The sequence below is a fragment of the Phocoena sinus genome, chromosome 7, assembly GCF_008692025.1.
Source record: "Phocoena sinus isolate mPhoSin1 chromosome 7, mPhoSin1.pri, whole genome shotgun sequence".
Lineage (NCBI taxonomy): Eukaryota > Metazoa > Chordata > Mammalia > Artiodactyla > Phocoenidae > Phocoena > Phocoena sinus.
In genome coordinates this window covers 74237611-74258617 of record NC_045769.1, presented here as the reverse complement: position 1 = coordinate 74258617, position 21007 = coordinate 74237611, and the positions used below count along the sequence as shown (strand labels likewise).

Sequence of the window (21007 nt, the reverse complement as noted above, 5' to 3'; positions counted from 1 at the left end):
GTATCTAATAATCTCCTTTTATTCCTCTTCCCCTTGAATTTCCTGTAAGTTAGGTCTCAAACAGGGGTCAACAAACTACAACTCACAGGCTAAATCCAATCCCTTGCTTATTTTTGTAAATAAAGTTTTATTGGCACACAGCCACACCCATTTTTTTACATAGTGTCTATGGCTCCTTTCCGCTATAAGGACAGGGTCGAGTAGTTGTGACAGAGACCATGTGGCCCACAAAAACTAAAATAATTACAATCTGTCTCCTTCTAAAAAATATCAATTCTTAGACTAGAAAATTGGTTGGATTGAAGTAAAATACCTTTGGCACAAAGGTGATGTATTTCCTATTCATCAATGCCAGGCTACTCAACTATCAGTGATGCTAAATTAGTACCCTTGATGAAGCTGGTGATAGCCAGATCTCCTCATTGTATGTAAAGGTACATTTTTCCCCTCTTTTCATTTAGTAAGTAATTCATGGAGTGATATTTTGGCTCTGTGTAAATATCCTATTACTCAAAAATCTTCCATCCAAAGGCTCTACTATTCATTGATGATCTTTGCCTGAAATAATTATTACATTAGGGATTGAAAAAGGTCATTTTCCAAATCTATCATTTTTTCAACATTTATCAGGTGGCACAATAAAACAGCCTAAGTTCACCTTATAAAGTCGAATCAGCTGTTTTTCTAATTAGCCCTGGTTCCTTTAGGTGAGGACGGTATTTAGAAATCGCTATCTAAATTGATTTAGATACTAGACTGTATGATTTAGTATGTAGAGTGTATGACCTATAGGCCTGAAATAGTTTTATTATCTGGCCCTTTACAGAAGTTTACTGATCCCATCTAGTGGGATGACAGAAGGGAAGGGCACCACATATTTAAATGGTAGTAGGTATGCTCACTGCTACTGAAGTGTCATTGTTTCTAGTGATACATTCAGTGACGCTCTCCAGAGGAAGAAAAGTTTATTTTGAAAAGAAAAAAAATCACACGTCCTCACTGATATTTTAATTTTATATTTAATATTATAGTCTCTCAAACACGAATTTAATATAGGTATCTTTTCTTATACACTGAGTCCTAGTCCGGTTAACATTAAAATATTCACTTGTATGTTTTATCCTACCACAAATATAAAATATTTCAAGCTCACAATACCAATGTTACCACTAATATTAAACCCACTGAATGAAGTTTAGGATTTCTTTCTAGCACTTTTTCACTTAGAATACATCCAAATAAGGATGTACAGGACACTATTTTCAGAAGTCACTTGAAATAATTTTTTCTTCATGTGGTTATATTATTTTAGCTGGGGAGGCTATAAAAATTCTTATGACAGAGAAATTTGAATATGGACTGGATGCTAGATGATATTATGGAATTATTGTTCATTTTCGTAGACATCATAATTGTCCTTGTTCTTAACAATTTCATGCCAAAGTACTTAATGGTGAGGTGTCATGATGTCTGCAACTTTCTTTTAAATAGTATGGCAAAACACAGCATGTGTGTGTGTGTGTGTGTGTGTGTGTGTGTGTTGAGAGAGTGAGAGAGCAAGATTACAAATGATAAAGCAAATAGGGCACAGTACTAAAAATCCATAAATCTAGGTAATTTTTTTGTACTATTCTTGCAACTCTTCTTTAAGCTTAAAATTTTATTGAAGTTAAAAGTTAGGGCTTCCCTGGTGGTGCAGTGGTTGAGAGTCCGCCTGCTGATGCAGGGGACACGGGTTCGTGTCCCGGTCCGGGAAGATCCCACATGCCGCGGAGCGGCTGGGCCCGTGAGCCATGGCCGCTGGGCCTGCGCGCCCGGAGCCTGTGCTCCGCAAGTGGAGAGGCCACAACAGTGAGAGGCCCGCGTACCGCAAAAAAAAAAAAAAAGTTAAATAGGTGGAGAAAAAAGAGAAGGATGATTATTAGTCCAATATGGATTCTTAAAAGTGATTCATATACACATGCATAAATACTTTGCCACCTTGGGCAAAATTAACTGATGTGTTTAACTTGGGGAAGAAGCTTTTAATTCTTCCCCGCTTTGGCAGGAGGATCAGACCATACCTAGAGCTCCAAGTGCTTTACTGTCAAAGGGAACAGACAAAAAGGAATGCAATGAGAGGAGAGAATGGTGCATTAGCTTGAACAAATGTCAAGTTTTCTTAGCTTTCCTTCATTCCAGTTAGGTCAGTCTAGAGGCTATTTAAGGCTAGAACTCAAGTATATAAAAAAGTTTTGCTTTTTTAAGCAACAGCATTAATGCCTCTCTCTTTCACCATCCCGTTAGATCTGGGGTTAGCAAACTTCTTCTGTAAAGAGCCAGATAAATGCTTTAGGTCTGTGGGCCACACAGTCATTGTATGGATCACATTGTCATTGTCACACTGGGCCACAGAGTTTCTATGTGTGTTCTGTATGTGTTACACCATAGGTGTCACTATGGCGCACAAAAGCAGTCATAGACAAATGAATGAACATGGTTGTGTTCCAGTAAAACTTTGCTTATGGACACAAATTTAAATTTCATATAGTTTCCACACAATATGATTTCTTCTTTTTTTTTCAACCACTTAAAAATGTAAAAAAAAAAAAAATTCTTAGCTTGTAAGCAATGTGAAAAATAGACAGAGAGCTGGGTATGGCTAAACCCAGAGAAGAAAGGGGAAAACTTACAATTGTACCTTTGTGTTGGTTGCCTTTTAGCTGCCTCACTTGGCTTTGATGAAGGAAAGGGGCTCCTTTAGATGGTATGACAGGTCAAAGCAGTTCTGTGCTCTCTCTTTTTTTTTTGTCTGTGCTGTGAGGCTTGCAAGATCTTAGTTCCCTGGCTAAGGATTGAGCCCGGGCCCTCTGCATTGGAAGTGCAGAGTCCTAAACACTGGACCACCAGGGAATTCCCAGCTCTGTGCTCTTATGTCATTGAGCAGACCATAGGAGTCTCTTCCCAGAGCTTCAAGATTAAAGAAGGCCATGAACTGCTCTAAATAGGAAGACTCATTTCAAGTTTGTAATCAGTGTAGTTGGGAAGAGTCATAACCGTGATCTATCAGCCCAGGTCCCACCTGGAACTAGAGAGAAGTGTCTCCCTCGCTCCCTCTGCAAGGGAAGCCACTCCCCTGACTTTGCACTCTAGGGCCTTTGCCTTGACAGATCCGTGTCATGTTAATACCTCTGTGCAATCAAATTAGTTTGCTTCTAGATGTGAACGTGTCTTATTTAAACAAATGTATATTAGATACTGATACAGGCAACTTCCTAAGTAATAATCTTTATTTACAATGATTTATATCCTTTGATAATACTTCCATAGTGACCCTGAACTATGATATGTGTTGAATCATGATGGTGCGCTCCTTTGGCCAGTGAGGGTTTTCCTCTAAGCCTTCCTCCACTATAAATGACAAATGAGTTGAAAGCATACCCCTTCCAAAAACAGCTTATAAAAGAAAGGACTTATAGGGATGAGAATGGGTATGTGGGAAGAGAAATAGATAACCATCCTTAATGTTTAAATGGTTGTCATGGAAAAGAAGGTTCAGACTTGTTCCACATGGTCTCAAGCAGTAGCAGGAGGATTAATGTATGGAAGCCAGTGAGACAGATCCAGGCTTACTACCAAAAATAAATAAATAAAAAGAGGAAAAGAAAAAAAATAATCCAGTATCTGTCCGAAGATGAAATGGACTGCTCTGGAAGATAGGAAGTTTAGTATCAGGAAGTACTAAATTAGATTTCACTAGATTTCACTCTCATAAAATTAACAATTTGCTAGAAAAAATTAAAAATTTAACAAGTAATTACAATTAAAACATGGGTGTTGAGATTTTACAGATATAGGGCACAGTGATGGTCTTTAAACATGATCACAAATTCATTTATACTCTTCCTTTTGACAGTTTGGGTCCCCAAATTCCCTAAATTCCCTTGATGGGCCCATGTGATTTCCAAGGCTGGGTCATGAAAGGTCATGAGGCTTCTGCCTTGTTTGATGGAAGATGAGCTTCTGGAGCCCTGAGGTACCATGTAGGAAGTTCAGCTCCCCTAAGCCCACCGTGCTTTGAAGAAGTTAAGCCTCATGGAGAAACCATACAGAGCTCCAGTTGACAATTCCCAGCTATTCCTAACTTTCTTTTTTCTTTTTTTTTGCGGTACGCGGACCTCTCACTGTTGTGGCCTCTTCCGTTGGGGAGCACAGGCTCCGGACGCACAGCCTCAGCGGCCATGGCTCACGGGCCCAGCCGCTCCACGGCATGTGGGATCTTCCCGGACCGGGGCATGAACCCGCGTCCCCTGCATCGGCAGGCAGACTCCCAACCACTGCACCACCAGGGAAGCCCTATTCCTAACTTTCTAGTTATCCCAGTCCAAATGAAAGAGGTCATCAGATTATTCTAGCCCCACTCATTCAAGTCACTCCCATCCATTCACATCTTCCCAGCTGAGACTCCAGACATCATTAGGCAGAGACAAGCCATCCTCTCTGGGCCCTGTCCAAATTCCTGAGCCAATGGATCCATATGTATAATAATAATAATAATATTGCTGTTGTTTTATGCCAATAAGTTATGGGGTGGTTTGTAAGGCAGCAATAGATTATTTTTTTTAATTAATTAATTAATTTTATTTTATTTTTGGCTGTGTTGGGTCTTTGTTGCTGCACGCGGGCTTTCTCTAGTTGCAGCGAGCAGGGGCTACTCTTCATTGTGGTGCGTGGGCTTCTCATTGCAGTGGCTTCTCTTGTTGCGGAGCATGGGCTCTAGGTGCACGGGCTTCCATAGTTGTGGCTCGTGGGCTCTAGAGTGCAGGCTCAATAGTTGTGGCACTTCTCCGCGGCATCTGGAATCTTCCCGGACCAGGGCTCGAACCCGTGTCCCCTGCATTGGCAGGTGGATTCTTAACCACTGCACCACCAGGGAAGCCCAGCAATAGTTTATTTCAACAGGCACCATGAGAATATATATCAAGACCTACTCTGTCTAAGGAGGACCAGAAAAGACCTCTCTGAGGAAGTCACATTTGAGCATGAAGAGACATGAGGAAGAAGTAGGAGTTAGCCACAAGAATGTTCTCAGTAGAAGAAACAGTCTGTCTGAAGAGCCAGTGGAGGCAAAAAAAACCCTGGGGCCCTGCAGGAACTTACAGAGTGTGGTAGTCTGGAGAGAAGTGGGTTGGGCAAGAGTCCAGTGGGAGATAAGAGATGAAACAGAGTCTGACCATGGCTCATTTCATAAGCAACATTAAGGCATCTGAACTTTATCCGAAGTGTGAAGACAAACCACTGAAGGGTTTTCAGTATCATAATGTTGTGACTGGATGTGTTTGCATAGCAGGCAAGTCTGATGTAGGGAGAAGCTGTAGCCCTAATTCAAGTGAGAGATGATAGTAGGCTGATCAGGATGGCAAAGAGGCTCAATATTGAAAAGGTGAATTCATGGGATTTACCAAGCCCTTGGCTGGGAGAGGTGGCGGTGGGGAGTGAGAGAAGGAGGAGTCCCCTGGGCTTCTGACTGAGCAGTAGGGTGAGCGGGGTGAGTCATTTACAAAAAGGAAACACTGGAAGAAGAACAGGTGGAAGGGGTGATGAGTAGCTCCATCTGGAGCATGGAAAATTTGAAGCGCCAGTGAGACATCCATGTGGCAAAGCCAGGAGACAGCTGGCTAAACATGATAGATAAGGAGGAGGGTATGGAGAGGAACTAACATTACCGAGTGTATTTTAATATAAGTGCTTTATAGATGTCATTTCCTTTAATTCTGCTAACAACCGTGTGGGAGTGTTCAGAGAGGTAAGTAACTTTCCAAAGGTCACAGATACAGGAAGTGGTAACGTAGTATAAACCCTCTTACTCCATGTTCATAGTGAAAGACACATGGTACTCTTTCCCACTTAAAAAAAAATCACAATGTTGGGCAATACTCTTTGGATGTTGAAGGCAGCAAAGTCAGCATTTGGGAATGCCTCTCCATTCAGTTTAGTGGGTGACCTGAAAAGCTAGCAGTTTTGAACAGTGGCCAGAGCAAGAGAAAACTGTCCAGCTGACCTAAGCCACAGTGCAGACAGCAATGCCATTTGGCCCTATGACACTGTGGATTCACTGGTGCACTGGTGTATTCTGGATGACCAGAATGTTCTGCAGAGCCTGCCAAAAACTTTTATAGGTCTTTGTATCAAAGAAACCCTCAGGATTCAGTGGCATGCTCATGATTTCTTTGTAAGTTATGCTTTTTCTTTTGAGAAATAGCTCTTGGCTTACTATTGGACCCTGGTAATTATTATGATAACTATTGTTGGTCAAGCAGGTACAATGTAATAGGCACTGTAGTAAGTGCTTCTATGTTTTAACTTATTTATTCCTCTCAACAACCAGGTATTGTTTTGTTTGTTTTTTTTTTTTTTTTTTTTTCGGTATGCGGGCCTCTCACTGCTGTGGCCTCTCCCGTTGCAGAGCACAGGCTCCGGACGCGCAGGCTCAGCGGCCATGGCTCACGGGCCCAGACGCTCCGCGGCATGTGGGATCTTCCCAGACCGGGGCACGAACCCGTGTCCCCTGCATCGGCAGGCGGACCCTCAACCACTGCGCCACCAGGGAAGCCCAGGTATTATTTTTTATCTCTATTTTATAGGTATCAACTGGACTTTTGACTTTAAGACACCAGATGACAATGAGACTAGCTACTCATAATAACCTAGGTATTATCTGAGCCCCCTGGCCATAAAGCTGGGAGTGGTTTGCAGCACAGACTAATGAAACAAAGTGCATTGGGCTTGAGCATGACCTGAAGACAAAAGTAATTTGCCCAAATGGGTGGCTTTCTCTCCTTCCAACTGATATCCTTCCCTCAACCCACAACTATGGCCTGTGGGACATTCTCAATGACGAACTGACTGGGGGAGAAAAAAAAAATGAACCAGACACAAGCAGGGCTATCCGCTTTGGTGGATAGCCCTGCTTCGAGGTGTCCTGAGAAGTGGTAAAGAAGGGAAATTTTCATTTGAGTATAATTTTAAAAGGAACATCTCAATGTCCACTTTACCTGAGCTAAAGGATTAGTGACTGCCACATATTAGAGACTCAATAGATACTTTTTGAGTCAATGAATAAATGATGAATTAATAACATTTTGTGAAAAAAAATAACATTTTGTGGAAAATAGTTCATGGCTGGGCCAGCTGGTTAGGGACATGGAAGGAATATGATTGGAAGATTTGTGACAGGAAGACTCAGACAGATTATAAGGGTGGACCTGACGGAGTTGGGTAGAAGTAACTTATGGAGGTGCTTTAGAAGAATTAGGTGGAAGAGATGATGTGCTATGTGTGTATCGATCTTCTTCTCCAGAAGCCTGGTACTTGCTCAATGGGCTCATGATAAAATGCCCCCAGTGGTGCGAACAGAAACTACATGTTGCTCAACTACACGGATTTGCCCTTATGAAGACTGATCTGGCTACTGCCACTCTGAGCCCTTGACAGGGTATATAAAACACCTGGGGAATTAGTCGGTGATGGCTGGTACATTATATCACACCTGTTCTATCATGGGAAAGGCAGACAAACAATTTGGATTTTCTCTCCTTATACACCATGTTTGCACCATCTGTGCACTCAGTATCCCACAGAATGTTGCTTCATCCTAAGGAACTCCCTTCACTCTGTAAGATGTAAGACAACAGGCTGCAGCCCATATGCTGCCATCCTTATAAAACAGAGGAATGTTCTATTGATGACTCAGATACATCATGAGCTGGGGACTAATACTTTGTGAGGTTGAGTGCTATTTTATAGGAGGTGGTTTTGCTCTGAAGTAGTGACCAACATATGGTGCTATTTCTCAGCATGGCCAGTATATGAACATAGGTGGACCAAAAAGTACAAGTGGGAATGGTGCTTTTCACTACAAACCCTAAAGACCCATTTGCAAAATTTCTGATTCCCATCCCTGAGATTCTACGCTCTGTTCACTTTAGCTTCTAATACTTCCACCAGGATGACAAAAGTAACATTGAATTAGGAGCTGATGTAAGTATTTGCCTTTGGGGGTTTATAATAACAGTAAGTAAACAGGTAGAAAAGGAGGTTACAGTGCTTGCTGGAAAAAGTGACCTATCAAAGAGAAGTAGGACTGCTATTATTTAATAGAGGCAGGGAGAAGTAGAGGGAATCCAAGGAATTCCCAGGATACTTTCCAGTATCATGTGGCCAGTGGTAAAAGTCACCCTATACAAGCCAGAATAGGCTGACCCACTAGGTAAAGAATCTCACACAACCAAGATGCTGGCTAAAAGGAAAGGACACATGTAACGCATAATAGAGAAGAAAAATTATAAATTTGAATTGTGAACTTAACCATTTACCAAAGGAAGGCATTCATCCTCGATCTGCCATATACATACACACACATACATATCTATATACATACAATGTGTATAAATATATGTGTATATATATATATTTATTTAAACTAATTTTCTGTCTGCTTCCTTCACCTCTCTTTTCCTTACAATTTTACATGAGATATGTTTATTGGTAGTAAACATTAAAATTTAGTTCACAGGTCATGGAATATCAAGATGGATCATGACAGACTAGATATCACCTGTAGATATTAAATTTAGGGCTGGATGTTATAATAAATGAGACTTTGAGTTGATTCCCTTTAGGAATGAGGTAAGCATGTTTTGGGTTGTAAAAGGTAAAATTACACAATGTTAGGTACAAGGAAACTTTTGGGTAGTTTAAGTATAGAAAGAAGGGTACATGTTAATTTTGCCAGTTAAAGTTATGACTGTAAGAGACATTTTTTTCTTTTTCTTTTTTTACTCAGCTTCTGCGCCCCCTTCCTCTTTTGAAGAAATCCCCACTGTAAGCTGATGTCAGATACTTGCTTTCCCAGCCTCCTCTGCAGCTAGAGCATGAGCATCTGACCTGAGTTCAGCCCACCACAAACTTCACTTAGAAGCCAGTGATGCAAAGAAGCAAGGCCCGTGGAGATTCTGTTAAGGCCATGGTTAGTGGCAGTCGGGCAGGAATCTGAACAGAGGCACATTGCTAACAGTGATGTCCACAGTCCAGAGACAGCAGAGGAGGAGGTGCAAGCAGGGCATCTAATGGTCAGTGGTTGGACTCACTGGGATGATTCTGTAGAGGGAGTTGGGTTACTGTCTTGACTCTTTCTAATCTTCCCAGCCTCTGTTATTCCCAGCCATTTTCTGAGCTGGTTCTGCAGGTAATTCTGTAAGCTACCCAAATATCTTTCAACAAAATCTTTCTACTGCAAAATTCAACTAGAAATGACTTCTGTTGTTTGCAAACTAGGACCCTAGTTAATACAAGAAGGCTGGACTAGATGCTTTCCAAGATTCCTTCCAGCTCTAAAATTATACGACTCTATAGAACTCATATTAAAATATATAAAGTAAGAAAACAACCCTGATTGTAAACATGCTCCTTTCACTAACTAAATAATTATTTTAATATCACCTGATAGCTCTGTGTGTGTGTACACATATATATTTTTTTGCAGGAGTAGTTCTGCAAACAAAGATAAACATCAAGTGCTTAAATCTATATTGTATCTGCCACAATAGTGGCATTTCGTGTAAGTTGCCATTACATTCCTCCCACTCCATGGCTTTATACTTCCATCATAGCTGCTAAATTTCTGCCTACCTAGCCCTGCAGCTTTATAAAATCTTCCTAAAGTTTATGCCTAAAAGTTATTTCATTACCTGAAAGTGCTTAGTAAAACTCCCGAGCTAAGGGGTTGGTGATAAAGACATCAATACCATACAAAGTGGTTGCTCCACTTTACTCAGTATTTACTCCAAATACTGTGTGGGGCGTTGGAGGACACAGCATCCTTTTGCTGCAGAAGAGGAACACAGCAAATCATCTACCGCTACGTATTAGTATAAATGCTGAATGGGAGAAAGGTAATGAAGTTTCAAAACATCCCAATGCCCAAAGAGAAACTTTCAAATATCTGTGGACCAAGATAAAAGTGTGTGTTCCTGGGGAAGAGAATATGAGATAACTTAATCTTGAAAATACCATAGAACGTAGCTCTTCTATTTGGAGTTATAGCATCTGTGATCATTTCATTGACATATACATATGAAAAAAAATAATGGTGGGCACTAAAGGGATGCAGTAATGCTCATTTTGTATTAAAAATGTATTATAAAGGGTTTCTGAATATTGCTTGCCCTCTACCAAACACATACCTGCTGACAATTCATTTCATGTCCTAAACAAGTAACTGCAACAGACAGATCAACTTGGCATATAGTAGAAATCCACTAGCTTTTTTTTTTTTAATGAGCAAAGAGTTCTAAAATCAAAAATCAAGGTTGTAAACATTAAAGTAAAAGCAGCCCAGGGCTTCCCTGGTGGCGCAGTGGTTGAGAGTCCACCTGCTGATGCAGGGGACACGGGTTCGTGCCCCGGTCCGGGAAGATCCCACATGCCGCGGAGCGGCTAGGCCCGTGAGCCATGGCCGCTGAGCCTGCGTGTCTGGAGCCTGCCCTCCGCAACGGGAGAGGCCACAACAGTGAGAGGCCTGCGTACCGCAAAAAAAAAAAAAAAAAAAAAAAAAGCAGCCCAAACTACTATACGAAAGGCATTCTCCAATTACCTGTGGTTTGGAAAGGGCCACAGACCTGAAGCTGGACTTGTGTAACTCAGGAGATAAATCGCCGTCCGATACCTTTAGAATGACAACCGGCTGAGCCATCCCTGCCCAGCTGGTGCTCCGTCTGCCCATGGCACAGTTTGCTTATTTATTTTCACGTTAAAATGACACTATATATTATGCTTTGTCCATAAATTTCTTAGCCTCCCTCTGTTGATCATGCTTGCTCAGCTAAGATCCATTCAAGGAGTACTATGATTATGTCCAAATGATCTGTGTATCAATACCCCAGTATGTGAAAACATAGACACACATACGCACACACCATAGTCAGTTATATTACACTGATAAGCAGGTTCTACATGTTATTATTATTTTTCTTTAGACAAAATTACCTCTGTGGGTTATAAGACAGCATGTTGGCTAACAGTGGGGTCTCTTGCAGCCTTTTAAATGAATGTTAATTTGTGAAACTCATGATATCGTTTAAAAAACAGAACAGTCTTTCTAGGAACTATGTTTGCTTAGTGCCTCACAGTGACCCTTGGTCGACATCATTCGGCACAACCACTTGGAATGGGGATTTGGTTGGCAGAGATTTAATGAACAAGAACGTTCCCACTAATTCGGGGGAATCTCATGCTGAGAAGCAAAAACATAACAAATGTTTGTAAACTTTCTGTTGAAGTCACTTTATTGAACATGCTCCTTCAAAATCTCAAGGATTAGACCATGGACCCACTTCAAATGTCCTAATGTCTTCTAATATAACATGCTGAATTTTGCATATTGTTAAGAAAAGATGAAAATACAGAGAAACATCTGGTTTTACTACTTAGAAAATGCAATAACTGACAATTCCCTGCTGTTGGCAAGCACCCAAAAACACACACTAGATTAAGAAAGCCAATTTAGTGTTAGGAAGGCAGCTGGCTCTAGTTTCTTCCTTCCAAACGGTCACCGCCATCTTCAACTTCAAATATTTGTTTTACAACATAGGAAAACTCTCTTTTTTCGGAAACAATAACTAAAAACTAGTGTTTGTTACTGCTAAACAGGAGGGGCACCCTGCTACGCATTCTCTAGGCCTTTTAGAAAACATGGAGTTGTTCCTTTGGTCACATACACGAGAATCTACAAGAACAGTGATATTGTAGATATCAAGGGAACGGGCACTGTTCAAAAAGGAATGCCCCACAAATGTTACCATGGCAAAACTGGAAGAATCTACAATGTTGCCCAGCATGCTGTTGGTATCATTGTAAACAAACAAGGGCAAGATTCTTGCCAAGAGAATTAATGTGCATATTGAGCATATTAAGCACTCTAAGAGCCGAGACAGCTTCCTGAAACATGTGAAGGAAAATGATCAGAAAAAGAAGGAAGCCAAAGAGAAAGGTACTTGGGTTTAACTGAAGTGCCAGCCTGCCTCCAACCAGAGAAGCACACTTCATAAGAACCAACGGAAAGGAGCCTGAACTGTTGGAGCCCATTCCCGAGGAACACCCACCATGGTATGATGGGTGTAAAGAAAATAAAAGACCTGGACTGTAAAGAAAAAAAAAAGCAAACACATTTGCATTCAAACACACACACACACACACACACACACACACACACACACACACACACACACCCCTACTTGGAGAGAAATGCAAGATTTTTCCTTACAGAGGATTCTTAGAATTGATAAACTCCCCCATGAATGTAAAGTTTCACCTACATGACTTCCCTAAACAATTTCAGTGAGGGTATAGCATTGGGCAAAGAGAAATTAGGAGCACTTCTACAAAAAGTGGAATCTTCTCAAGAATCCAATAGATGATTTGAGGCCCATACTTCAGAAAGTACGGAAAGAACTCTAGTACACTGGTTCTCAAATGTTGCTGCACTTCAGAATCTCCTGAGGATTTTCAAAAACTGCTGGGGCAGAAATCCCATTGCCAGGGATTCTGATTTAATTGGTCTGGGGCCTGACCTGGACCATCAGGACTTTCAAATGCTTCCCAGGTGATTCTACTGTATCAAAGAATGGAAATCCTGTTCTTGTGTTACATTAGCATTGACCAATGAAGTGCTTAGAGCCTGTACCTTCTATTTGTTGGCTGTGCCCAGCTTCAGTTTTCTGGTTATAAAATGATATCCAGAAGGACTGCTTAGCCAAGTTAATTTGCTTTTAGAAATCTTTAAAATTACCTTCTACAGCATATAGTTTAAAACATTTTTAATATGCTAAAATTATTACGAAGGAGGTAAATGGAAAAGGCAGGCTATTTATGAAAGGCCACACTTATATCCATCCTTGTAGAAACAACAATTGGCAAATACAGAAGAAGGAAGGTATATGTTAGCTGCAAGAGAGCTGAACTGCCGAAAAGTTAGAGACTGAACATTTGAACAAGGATTTACAAAATGTCCTAATGACTAGGGGAGCCCATGCATGGAAGGGTGATCTAATTTCTGCTCGTTTACTCTGCAAATTTCAATAGTAATGGGAAGCAATGATGTTAAGGAAAGACAAAAAATGAGATATGACCATTATGTGTCCTTTCTACTCCTCCCTGTGTGTATCTAACATAAAGAATACTTGGTAAAGAAAGTTTTCGGAGACAATACAAGTATGTTTAAAATTACTCAAAAACAAAAGAAACATAAACATCACAGAACCATCACAGCTTACAGAGCTACACGCCACAGTTACTAGGGCTGTGCCATTGGCCCCAACAGGCCCCAGGAGGAAGGCTGTGCATTGAGTCCTGCTGGAAAGAAAGAACCACTGTACGTAAAAGAAGAGAGAAAGTTTAGCTTCAATCAGTGGGTGGGAAAAGAAGACTCTGGGGAAAGCCATCAGGAGATCAAATGACAAGGAAGCAGGAAGACCAGAAAAGAGCTCCGAGTGAAGAATCAGCGAAATTAGATAATACCAGGTATAAACATTGTGGTAAAAAGCCAAGGAGAAGTATATGTTCTTATGTCTATTTTGAAGACTGCCATTTCTGTTACCTGAAAAGGGTACTCCTGTATTTGGATTCACATATTCACTTCTATACATTTCCCACTACTTCCTACTTTTCCCACCAATTTGAAGCCCACAGCCAAACAATCAATGAAAATAGAAAAGTATGTTTTATTTATTATTTTTAAAAATACTGTGAACGTTTTCTTACTACCAGAAATTTATGCTCGTTGTGGAAATTTTGGAAAATGCAGGAATATAAAGAAGAAAATCAAAACTGTCTTTCATTTCGTTACCTGGAAACAAAAACTGTTATCATAATATAGATATTAAAGCGAAAACATTTTGAAAATATTAACCTCATCTATTTTATTTCTCCTAGATATCATGTTTTCCTTTGGCCATTCCACTAGTGTGGAAGGAGAAGTAGGTGAGGTTCTCAGATGCCAGCTTCATCACTTTCTACCCCTTAGTGAATCAACTGTAACTAGTGGGGGGTTATTAGAAACACTGAGATAGCTAAGGGAGAGTCCAAGAACATGGGGCTAGTTTCCTACTTTCCTGGTAAAAAATGCTCCCCAGGGAAGCCCTGCGTTTAGCATGGCATCCTGTCCAGCATGACGTAGGAAGGGGAGGTGTTTAGAGATTACATGAGAGAACATTTGACCCCATGGTTTGTGCAAGGTTTTGCTGGAAGTATAAGCCATGTGCTGGGAAAACCAGGGCTGGCAAGACCTGAGGAGGGGACCTCAGGACCAGAGGCAATGGCAGGGTGTGTAGTCAGCAGCGGCATATATATTGACCAGCATCCTAAGGCTCAGTGGATCCAGTTATGTTACCAGCAGATTACCTGAGGACCAAGCCCTCTTCTCAAAGACAAGCAATACAAGGACAAACTGGTAAGGACAGTGAAGACCTTGAAAGATACAAGATGATGAGAAAAGGAGGGTTCAAAATTTATATAAAATATGATATCAATTCTATAAGGGAGTCAGAATCTGCAGGTAGCTCAGTCATTCAACCCTCCACTGACAGGAGGCCACTAAGCTTTACTGTGCACCTCCACTGGCCAATACGGATCCACTAACCACATGAGGTTATTCTGCACTTGAAGTGTAACTAGTTCAAACTGAAATGTGCTGAAAGTGTAAAATGTACAGCGGATTTCAAAGATTTCGTATGAAAATAAGAATGTAAACTATGTCATTAATAATTTTTATGTTGACAGCATATTGAAATAATAATGTTTCTGGATAGATCAGGTTAAATAAAATGTATTATTAAAATCAATTACACATGCTACTTTTTACATCTTTAAATGTAGATAACAGAAAATTTTAAATTACATATGTGATTCACATAATATTTTTATTGGATAGCACTGCCTTGTACCCTGGGGAGGTGGAGGGATGAGGTGAAATTGTGGAGGGTAATGAGGACCCTGAGGGGCATCAGAACCTGCAGGCTGACTAGCCATCCCACCCTTCTACTGGGGGAGGTTGTCTGACCTCCAGCAGAGTTTCTACCTTACCCCCCAAAGAGACAGAGATAATCTGAAATGAGACCATTTAGAAATGAAAGAGCCTGAGATACTTTTAAAAGTTTCCATTTTTCTTCACTACCCTACAGGAAGGGGACTCATAAAAAAGTTGAAATCAGTTACTATTCTTCATGCATTTGGGATAATGTGAGTGAATATTTGACCTTTGTACAAATTAACGTCTTTTATAAAAATCATACTTTACATAAATTTTAAAACTTCCTTTTTTAACCATTCTGCATACATTAATATTAATCTTTTACCAACAAGAAAGGAAGCTATATTGCCTTGGCAAAACAGACTTAAAAAGTAATGCTGGGGCTTCCCTGGTGGCGCAGTGGTTGAGAGTCTGCCTGCCGATGCAGGGGACACAGGTTCGTGCCCCGGTCCAGGAGGATCCCACATGCTGCGGAGCGGCTGGGCCCATGAGCCATGGCCGCTGAGCCTGTGCGTCCGGAGCCTGTGCTCTGCAATGGGAAAGGCCACAACAGTGAGAGGTCCACATATGGCAAAAAAAAAAAAAAAAAAAAAAAAAAAAAGTAATGCTGAAGTGGAATATTATTCATCAGTAAAAAGGAGAAGAACGAATGATACACGCTACCATATGGATGAGCCTCAAAAACATTATGCTAAGGGAAAGAACTCAGATGCATTACATTTATATAAAATGTCTAGAAAAGGCAAATCTACTGAGTAAGAAATAGATCAGTGGTCATTTGGGGCTGGGAGTGGGATTGGGACTTAATGCAAATAGGTATGAAAATCTTTTGGGGGTGAGGTAAATGATTTAAAACTGGACTATTGTGATGGTCGTACAATTATATAAATGTACTTTATCTAAGTGTAAATCACTTAATTGTACACTTAAAAGAGGGGAATTTGTGATATATGCGTTATTCTTCAATAAAGAGTTTTTTATTATGTTAAAAGTAGCAGTGTTGGTAGCTTCCCATAAATCATGATGAATTTTTGCACATTTTTATGAAAAGACAAAAAATAGAAAAGTAGAAGAAACTGAAACCTACCATCAACCTTGTCTTTGGCAAGCACCCCAATATCTACCAATTTATTGTTAGGACATCAAAAGTGAAACGTAAACTATTTAGAAATTAAATAATAAAGACGTATTTCAAGCCTTGTAGAAAGTGGCCAAAGATATACAGATAATAAAAACCTATAGCCAATTGAATATATTAGAAAATAAAAGAGATCAAAAACAAAATAACTAAAAGCTTTCAACCCAAGAGGACAGAAAAAGCTCAATAATATTCAGAATCATGTTTCTTCCTCTGTCTTCCCTCAAACACCATCCCTAGTGAAATGAATCACCATATTTTACCTGATCTAAATACTTTATAAGCATCTGTCACCTCTGCATTCCCACTGCCACTTCTTAGTTCAGACACTTTTCTCACATAGCGACTAAAGAAAATTTATAATCGGCTCCTTGGTCACTCATTTCTACTTATTCCAAAATAATTTCCAGGCCTTCACCAGAGGGGGGGAGGGGGAACTATGAAATCTTCTAAAGAACCTAAGAGAAGATTTGAACTGGAGAGCTACTCTGGAAGGATGATCCTAGACTGGAGATTAAATGTGGCATATATGTCAGCTCTCCCTAACAAAATTTCAAAATCTGTTGATTTTTTGCATTGAAATTTGATATAATAACTAATATATTTTTGAAAAGAACAATGAGTGAACCCTTGTACTATCAGATAGCAAAACAGAATAAATAAAACGGCATGGTACTGATGTAGAAATATAAATATAGATCAGTTTTTATTTAATCTAATCAAGAGCCCATATGAATATAAAAGCACAGTTAGAAGTGTAATATATAATAAAGGGTGGCATTTCAAATCAGTGCAGAAGGATGAATCATTAAATAATTGGTGTCGTGATACCTATCAGTTTAGACCAAAATATGAAAGTCAGACATTTTGCTCCAATTTTTTATGAAAAGAAATCCCAGATGGCTAAACTTTAGAAGAAACATGGATAATATGTAATATTTTTAAAGAATCAGGTAGGTCTGTTTGCAGGGATACCCATTCTGAAGTTTGTGCTTTGCAGAAAGTGATACTCAACCAGGAGTAAAAAGGGGATATGATGTCCAGCTTTGCCTCTGCTTGTCAAGCTGTGTTCCATGGTTCAGAAGGGGCGTCTTGTCTTTTTCCTAATCTGTCTGCTCCCTGTAGGGGATCTATGTACTTTTCCCCAGGAAAGGGGCACCTTTTCTAATTGGCACAAAAGCCTTATATGCTAGCAGCAAACAATAAATAGTACTTAATAATAAACAGGTAATTTGTACATACATAAATCGGTTTTTTGTTTGGTTTTTTGTTTTTACACAAATGGTTGCTATAAACTGATTGTGTTCCTCCAAAATTCATATGTTGAAGTCCTAAACCCTGATGTAATGGTATTTGGAGATGAGTCCTTTGGGAAATAATTAGGTTTAGATGAGGTAATGGGGGTGGGGCCCTCATGATGGGATTAGTGCTCTGTAAGAAGAGACACCAGAGTGCTTGCTGTCTCTCTTCCCACCTTCTAGGGATAAAGTAAGAAGGCAGCTGTCTACAAGCTAGGAAGAGAGTTCTTACCAGAAACAGACCATACTGGTACCTTGATCTTGGGGCTTCTAGCCACCAGAACTGTGAGAAAATAAATCTCTGTTGTTTAAACCACCAGCCTATGGTATTTTGTTATGGCAACTGGAGCGAATACAACAGTATTATATTGTAAAATGTATTGGGTCTTTGTTGTTGTTCTTAAACTCGTTTTTTATGTAGGTGTATGTAGATAGTTTGTATGTATATGTATTAAACAACTGACAACAGAGAGAACTTCTAGAGGACAGATTGCATGAGGCTAGTGGTCAAGGGGCACTGTTTCCTTAACCTTAACATTTTATTTTTATTTATTTGGCTATGCTGCGTGGCTTGAGAGATCTTAGTTCCCTGACCAGGGATTGGACCTGGGCCACAGCAGTGAAAGTGCCAAGTCCTAGCCCCTTGGCCACCAGGGAATTCCCAACATTTTATTTTTTATGAGTGTCCTCATTCTTACACATTTTATTTAAAGTATCTTAAATACTTAAATATTTTGAAAACAAATTATGTTAGATGGTGTCTCATGTTTTAAAAAGTCAATTGATAGTAATCATTATATTTAATGAATATTCACTATGTTCCTGCTGTGTGTTCTATTTAGCATCTCACTTACTCCTTGTAACAATCCTATGACGTAGATACTATTTATGTCTTCATTTTACAGATGAAGAAACTGAAGCACAGAAAAGTGAAATAACTTACCCAAAGGTTACACAGCTATAAAGGATAGAGCCAGGATTCTAATGTTCACAACCTGATTCTAGAGTCTTCCGCCTCAACCTCTTTGGCATGTTGAGAAAGGAAAATAGGGCATTAGGAGGCTAGTGGAAATTTTGGCAAAAACAATTTTTAAAAAGTGATGAGGGTTGGGACTTCCTTGGTGGCGCAGTGGTTAAGAATCTGCCTCCCAATGCAGGGGACATGGGTTCAAGCCCTGGTCCAGGAAGATCCCACATGCCGCGGAGCAACTAAGCCCGTGCACCACAACCACTGAGCCTGCGGTCTAGGGCTCATGAGCCACAACTACTGAGCCCACATGCCACAACTACTGAAGCCCGCGTGCCTAGAGCCCATGCTCCACAACAAGAGAAGCCACCGCAATGAGAAGCCCATGCACTGCAATGAAGAGTAGCCCCCGCTCGCCGCAACTAGAGAAAGCCTGCACACAGCAATGAAGGCCCAACACAGCCAAAAATAAATAAATAAATAAATTAATTAATTAACCTAAAAAAAAGTGATGAGGGTAAAAGATAGCTTGTAATAGATTGAGATGGGAAATCTAATTAATAAATAAAAGGAATTGCTATATCTCTTTACTATGTTGAACTTCATAAGATTGCCAATATTTAACCATTTGTTGACCCACAAAAATGGAATTTCCTTATGATTCAACCTGATGTATGTGCTAATTTATAAGTATTGTTTTCAAGACACTTAATCTTAGAATTAGAAAATAGAAAAAGGAAATAAACAACAGAACTTTTCAAACCCTCAAGGCTATGTGTATGTGTGTTTTTAACAGATCTGGAAATTGCTTCAAGCCTTCTTATTCTGACATGAGAAAAATGTGCCTACAACTAAAATATCACACATGAGATTTGTGAATTGTATTTCAGTAGTAGAAAAAATACGTTTTAACCAATCAACCACATTTCTTAGCATCAGAATGGTTACAAACAAACACAACTTCTGGTTCTTGTCAGAAGCAAAAGCTATCAGCATTTTTGCATGTTAAATTCCATCTCTCTAAATCACAAAATGAGGACTGTCCTTTCATCTACAATATCATCCAAAATTTTCTGAGAATTCTTTTCTGATATATTATCTGGATATTTTAATGGCCTTCCTCACTGATTTCCCACTGGCATGCAAGCGTTGGATTCATAATTATCTGAATCTACAACATTTCATATGAGTTGAATACACAGATCATAAACCCTTAAAAGTTGATAGCTCACTTAGCCCTCAAAAGTTATCCACTTCAATTTTACAAAGGACAAAACAGAGCCTCGTAGAGGCTGAGTCAGCTTGATAATTATTGGGACAAGAAACACACAACTGAAATGGCTCTGTAATCAAAGAAACTTCCTGGCTATGAGGGCAGATTTTACTAGAAGCATGTCTCCTAGATGCTGGGACTTCACATCTGTTCCTTTTTACCTACCCCTTTAATTCCTGTGGCTCTCTTTTGTTTCCCCAGTGTAGTTTCAGACTATCCAACCAGCCTTTTGACCCCCACATTTGCCTTGCCTTTAGTATTTAGCTGCTTGTTCCTGTCTGACCCATGGCCTGGCCTGCCTTCTGGTATCCTCCTATATCTTGGTTTGTGCTTGTTTAACTGATTTCTCACTGGTTGTTTCATCTCTTAGCCTTGAGCCCTAGGTTTGCTATATTATTGGCTTTCTTCATAATAGATTAAACTCAATTATAAATCCTGAGATACCTGGAAAATCATGTGAATTTTATCCAGAAAGTTGTTGGGAACTGCATGGCATCTGTGTGGAACCACAGATTCACTCTGCAAGCTTGGTCACATGGGTCACAAAGGAAGCTTCCTAGATATAAGTGAACCTTGTTGTGTAAAATAGTTATGTCATCCTAAGTTATGATAAGTCTAAAATGCAATTTTTATTAGTTTAGTAGACTTCATTTTTTAGAGCAGTTTTAGGTTCACAGTGAAATTGAGCAGAAAGTATAAAGAGTTCCGTGCAATTTTTTTTTACACTGACGAACTGTAAAGAAAACTTGTGATTTATGTTATGAAATGTAAGATCTATTTTTAATTTATCTTTTGTGAAAATCTACTCAGGAGCTAGCTAAACTAGATAACTATGCCAGTTACCACTTTATTGTCTCTCAGCTCCAAATCTCCCTTCATTGTCTGCTCTATGAAAATAGACTTGGACCCTGTAACTATTTCTTCTCTGCAGCTGGTACAATGCTTAGCCATGTCAGAAAAGGGTACAGGAGGGATGCTGAAGAAGGCAGGGGCTTTCCTTCCTAGTTCCAGTGTTTACTCCTTCTTGTTCCTGCTTCGTGGCTACCAGCAGCATGTGTGGCGGACACCCAGTGGTGTTGTGGAGTTCAGTTGCACCCTGTGGCCAGTTTCCCATCAAATTTCAGAGGTACTCCCATGGTCAGGTTCCCACTGAGGTTCCCATCGCAATGCTTGACTTCCAGCTTTGGTCTCCTGCAAGCAGGTAGGGTGTTGCCTGCTTGCCCCGTGACTAGGAACAAGTTCTGGATGAGCCCATCCAAGAACCTCT

General features: G+C 40.0%; 1 protein-coding gene across 7 annotated transcripts in view; it reads right to left on the bottom strand.

Annotated features, from left to right (window-relative positions):
* Positions 1–21007, bottom strand: part of CCDC148 (coiled-coil domain containing 148) — a 265676-nt gene that overhangs the window by 29293 nt on the left and 215376 nt on the right. The gene's annotated exons all lie outside the window — the stretch shown is intronic.